Source organism: Gymnodraco acuticeps, unplaced genomic scaffold (genome assembly GCF_902827175.1).
Source record: "Gymnodraco acuticeps unplaced genomic scaffold, fGymAcu1.1, whole genome shotgun sequence".
NCBI classification, from domain to species: Eukaryota; Metazoa; Chordata; class Actinopteri; order Perciformes; family Bathydraconidae; genus Gymnodraco; species Gymnodraco acuticeps.
The window spans coordinates 199,671-206,239 of NW_022992276.1; positions in this window are offsets into that span (position 1 = coordinate 199,671).

A 6,569-nucleotide genomic window follows, 5' to 3' on the forward strand; every position below is an offset into this window, starting at 1 on the left:
GATAGGATCCACTTTGTGACAAACATGGAGGCTATTTTAGAGTGTTAGCATGCTTGTGAGCAGGGCCGGACTGGGACAATAAGTCAGGCCGGGAATTATACACCCAGCCAGGCCACTACCAGTTTTATTTGTCAATTTTTACAGCGTTGCTGCCCATAGTGATAGCCCTCTAAATCTACTACCCAAAAATAAACATATGGACATGGGTTACTATTTAAAAAAATGTGCAAATCTATTTAGGAACCTATGTGAACATATTTTAAGTGGAGGTGGACCTCAAATCCTATAGGGGGGTCCGGGGGCATGCTCCCCCGGTAAGATTTTTTAAAAATGTTGGACTTAAATGCATCAATCTGGTGCATTTTGAGGGGGAAATAAAGAGACTACACCCATATGAAACAGAACTGTATACATTTAAATAATCATAAAAACATGGCCATAACCAATAACACACCATATCCAATATGAAAAAACATTGAAACTTGTTTATTTATTTGTTTTTGGTTCATTTATAGTTGTGAGTGTGTCTGTGCTCCTGAACCAGCCTCACCTGTCTCCCCCCTGCTCCTCTTTGAGGCAGCAGCAAAGACTAGTTTTAGCTCTCAACAAGTTTATCTTACCTTTTTTCACCTAGTTAACATTTTTTTTGTATTATTCATGCATATTTTACCAATCACTACCCCCTCAAATGGAAATATGTGTTTACATAAATGGTGACCAAACCCTTCGAGACCCACAGAGATAACTTAGACTAAGTTAACTATCTAAACACTCAGAGAGTCCTTTACCTCACCTGAGCTGTAGTTATCAGTCTCTCAGTCTGACAGGAGAGGACTCTCCTCCACCTTGTTGTTGAAAAAGCTCCTTATATCCATTATCGCAGTTAGCTAGCACCAGATGCTAACAACAATACACGTAACCGGTGCGCACGCTTTATCGCGCCACACTAACACACACCCTCCCGAGCTTGAATGACACACAAACCAATCGAGGGCATTAGTATGATCTGTATGAAAGTGGCCATGTCGGCAGGCCACATCATGTATACAGCCAGTCACCCTCTGTGAGGCAGAGTCAGACCCACATTTGCGTTCACAATACATACATTTTTTAAAAAAAATCCTCAGGCCACTTAACAGGCCAGGCCATCGGGAAACCTCCCGGTCATCCCGATGGCCAGTCCGGGCCTGCTTGTGAGTGAGTCTGGGGTCACTTGTTTAATTTACACAGGATTCATTTACGGGTAGATCGTATATTACTCACAGACTCTCTGCTTTCTTCTCCCTGAGGAAAAGGTTGTTGCAGGTGATATTGTGTTGGGCTTGGAGACACTCTGCACCTTCAAATGTCATTAAAAACTAATCCGGAGCCCAGCACAGCATGGTGTGTTAACAGAATTGACTAATATGTCCACAGGGAAGACTCACACTGCAGCGAAGGCTTCACCTGCAGTGGCCCCCCCACATGAAGTGATAACGGTGCAGCTGTAGGCCTACGATAGGGGGCAAACCAGCGAGTCCACAGACAAAGCTGTGTGGGTTCTGCAGGTAAACTGTAAGCAAAAAACATGTAACCTATTACATACATTTTTATCTAAAACCATTTGAAAAGTACTTATTTCCAAAAGTGTTTGGAACCTGGGCTCATAAGCATTAGTGAGGTCTACTGATGTCCTGCTTTCACTTCAGGGGGTTTCATGTTAATGGGAGAAGGGGCCTTGCTACAATGTTGACAGTAGGCTACAATATATTGTCCGAAGTATTCTAAGCACCAGCAAACGCCATATTCTCTTAAACCTGCAGCAGAAACGAGCTGTAAACACAACTTTTGACTTGTGTGCTAATTATGGTGAACTTGTTAGCAACCACAGCTACCTGAAGACACATCAAAAGCATATTGAGTTTAGTTTTTTGCCACCTGTCGAATGCAAGTGGACTCTAGGTAAGTTGATTCACTCGTATTGGTTTCTAACTACTAATGTTAATGCTGAGAAGAATAAACAATGTGTTCATTTTAGCTACAATATCCCAAATGCTAAACGGTGTTTGCTAACTATTTGTTAGCTTTGTCTCTGATAGTTGGTCCTGGACTGCTAACATTAGCTTGCAGTTTTTAGATGTTTCTCATTCATTTTTAAATTTGAAAGTAAACCAGTATCAAACGTCCATGGGGCCTAGTTGAAGGTATTTTCTCCTTTTTGAAGTGTTTCCCTTCCTCTTAAATGGTGTTTCCTGTAGCAGTTCGGAGGAAGGCTGTTATGGTTAGGAGTTAGAGGTTAACCTACATTTTAACAAACACATGTGGTCAGTTGTGGAATTACAGTTACTACTGTTTCTCAAGTAATGTACTTGAGTACTATTTTGTCATACTTCTACTTGAGTAAGTCCAATTTATTACATATAAGTCTACTTTTTACTCCATATTTATTTAGCCCGCAAAGTTACTTTTTACATATAAAAAAACAAATGTGATGCAGTATTAAATATTTAGCCTCCCAGTTTTTGAAAAAATATCTAAAATTGACAAACTGCAATATTAAAAGGCTCTTACTTCTCAGCAGTACATGGATTTACATTTGTATTCAAAGGAGCCCTGTGCATAATGAGTAGGCCTACTGTTGATACTTAAAGTACATTTTGATTATATTTATTTCTTTACTTTTACTTGAATTTAAGACCATATTATTTATACTTTTACTTAAGTAGAGTATCTGAGTTCACCTCTGTATGTGGTTAAGGATGATAACATACTTTGGCCATATCTTGCTTTTGTGTTACAGCTGGAAACAGACAGAAAAAACACTGTGTAGCCTTAATGATTTATAACTTTGATTTCACCTGAAGTCTGCTTCAGGGGGTAAAATCTGTAAATAACGTTAGCCGAGGATGACCTTTTTAAATGTAGCTATTTTCCTGTGAGAGATGATTTAAAAGAAGATGCAGTGAGTTATTAGTGCACAGTAACAAACATAAAAGTATAGAAATGTGCTTTTCGGGCCTTAATGACACAGTAAAAAATTAAGAGAAACATTAAAGGGAGCCCAGCTAGAAAGAAGTAAAACCTGTGGTGGGATGAATGGCGGTATTACTCTTCTTAATGATACAAGGAGGAATTCACTTGACAAGTTCTGGGTATATGATAGCAATTTGCAGTAGTGTAAAGGCCCACAGAGCTTTCCTGGTGATGACAACCCAATTTAATTAGCTTTCAGTTTATTGTGATCTGAGCTGCGGTGCCTCAATGGTTGATCGGCTGCCTTAATCTCCTCTGTGGAGAATACAGGATATTAAAGAGAGGACACTTGGCCTGCAGTACACCCAAAACAAAACAAAATACTGCAGTTTTGATTGACAAAATGGATTCTGTGAAGGAATAGAGACACGTTTAGCCCTCCTTGCACTGCCTGTTCATTTCTCCTGTGTGTACTACAAACATCGTCAAAGAGGAAACGTGCATTTCTTTGAAGGTCTAAGAACATTTCTTCACTTCAGAATATCCCTAAGAGTTTTTTTGATGTTTCAATCTGGTGAGCTGTAGGGCCATAAGGCACTAAGCTATTTTAGTGACTTTATATATAAAGTCACATACTTTTTAATGATTATTTTTGCCTTTTTGAGTGGCTGTTAAAGAGCTTTCAAACTTGATGCAAATCTGACATTCATCTTCAGTTTGTTACTTCAGAGTTGAAGCCTTTCTTTATGTGATATTTCCATGATTTTAATCCTCCTTCTGTAGAAGCGCTGTATACAACAAAGGGTTTATTGAGGAATAAATCAGCTTGTGTTTTTACTAGTATACCCAGATTTACTGTAGCTATATTCTCCTTCCTGCCATACTGCAGCAGTTAAGTTTGTCTGTTGCTGGCAATCAAATATCTGGAGCTATTTTGACCTCCTTCTGTTTCAGCAATAGTTATTTTAAGTAAATAGATTTCCTTTATAAAACTCTAGCCCCCAATCATTAATAACCTGCATTATATATTTGATTGCCCTTTCTGCATTTACAAATAAACTATGGGGCCATGCTACAGTCTGAGGCTGTACTTAAATTAATACTTTAAACAAAATGCTAAAGTCAGCAGGCTAACATGCTCACATTGACAATGGTAATACTTGGATGTTAACGTTGTAGCAGTACTGAAGTACAGTTGTAAATGATTGGTGATTAGTTAATGTTTTGGCATTGGAAAAATAAAATGTTAAATTGAGAAACATTTACTTGCATCCAACTTCAGGGGATTATCAAAGTTGGTACGATCTATCCTCCTGGGAACACGAATTATAGGTACAAAATGTCATGGCAATCCATCCAATACTTTATGAGATATATTGGTCTAATAAAAACGTTCTCCATTTATAAAAAAAATAAAAAAAAACAATGCATGGCTCATCCTGCTGGTATCTGTTCTTTTGAGGATAATTAGATGTTTTCCTTCCCCCATTGTCTCCCTGTGTGACAAAGCAGCAGTGTCTTGGCACTTGTTTGGCTCTGGAGTTCATAATTCAGCCTTTGGAGTATTTAACTCTGTCACAAGTAGTTTTGCGAGTAAATGAGCTAAGCATGCGCTGCCAACACTGGCTGGTGGTTCTGCTAAAGGAGGGGCACAGTGACTTTGTCCCAGGAACGAGTGCTCAAGCTGTCAGAAGCCATTCTCTCATTCGCTCTCCGTCTCCATATCTTAGACTAAGTACATACGCAAAGAGGAAGTGTATCACAAATGCATGTAGACAAGCCTGGCCATGAATCAGAGCAGATTAGATTTGTTCAGCGCACACACACAGGCTCTCAACTTCACCCTGTGTAAACTTTCCACTGCTGCACTCTGTGTCATTCCTGTTGTCATCTTAATTTCATCTGAGGAACCCTGCCAAGGCAATAATGAACTCGAGTCATGAGACACGGGAGCCATGCTGAGTGCTTGTGAGTCGTTGTGTGTGCACATGCATGTGTGTGCTTGTGTTTATGTGTAGCCCAGAGGAAAGGTAAAGGAAAAGACAGCGTTAAAGAGAGGGGCTTGCCAGATTTACGGATGTTGTTTGTGTGCTTGGTGTGTGTTACATCGTACTGGTTTAAAATGAACCAGTGCAGTGGGGTGTATCCTCTAAGCTGCTGTAATGTGTCGACTCCTTTATTTAATTTGAGCGGTAATCTCAGAACTCCCCACAGGCCTGCCTTCATCAGCCCCCTGCTACAAAGCTAGCCTAACTTAGCCGGAGACACTCAGAGGCGGAGACATGCGAAACAGATGAGCCCTTTTTTCTGGATCAAGATTATACTTAAACAAATGTAGCCAGGATTAATCTCCTCATTATATAGGTATTAGGGTCAAGATGGATCTTGTTTGCATGAGCCGTTTGAGAAGGTTGGCTCCAGCTGCTCGAGGGAATTAGAAAGATGAAGATATAATGTGGCAATGATTGGGGAAATAATCTTTTAGTTACATGAATCTGAGGTAAGGTGATGAGTGCTCTTGTGTTTGCCCTTTTCTGAAGTGTGCTTCAGCACCATGGACAGCAGCTGCAATCACTTTCATTTCAGACCTTATGCCGTAGATCACGTGTCAAACTCAAGGCCCGGGGGCCAAATCAGGCCCTTGGTGGATTTAATTTAGTCCCGCAGGATAATTTTTTATTATTATTAGATCTGGCCCGCCGGTATATTGCACGCACACCTTCACTCAATCCTGAGGGTCTCCTCAGCTCAGACCCCAAACATTGATGAACTTGTACCCAAGATGAGATGCCAAGTATCTGGCTTGAGCTAGCATCACAGAGCAGCACACTGAGTTTAATGGATGTTTCCTTTTGCACTTTTTCTCTCACGACAACAGGGCATGTTTGGTTTTTTCTTTGAGGGAAATAGTTTTGTTGAAGCTGTTGTTGGCCTGTGGAAAAATGTGATCATGAGAAATGACTCCGGAAAAGCTGCAGATAGAGCCATAAGAAATGAATGCAACTGATTATTTAATGTTGTTTTTATAGGCAATCATTTAAGCTTTGTTAGTCCCAGGTTTAATATGTGCAATAAGTTTTGCAATAAACATTTAACCAGTCCGGCCCTCGACCAGTACCGATTTTTTAATTTTGGCCCACTGTGTATTTGAGTTTGACACCCCTGCCTTAACCTTATCTTATAGAGACACAGGCCGTTTCTCAATCGCGAGGAATCTGGCTTCCAAGACAATATTTCAAGGATACTACGTCATCGAGTGCCGCAGAAGGACTGTTCCAATCTCCAGCATACTTGGAATTCCACCGAGGCCGCGTCCTTGGTTTGGGGGTAATTTCGAGGCTGCACATGGGTAGACTTTGCGTCCTTCAAATCCCCACAATGCTTTGCGCACGGAGCAATTTCCCCAAATCTGTGGCGGAAAATGTAAGGCGGGGCCTCTCATATGACGCACACCTGCACACTTGCTAGCCTGTTCCACTCTTCGTTTTCCAAATGCCAGGAAGGATTCTTGCCTAGCTTCTGAAGGAAGTGACTCGGAAGACATGTGCTACCAAGCAAGCATCCTCACAATTGAGAAACGGCCACAGATCTGTGTGTTTTAGAGTGACATCACTATG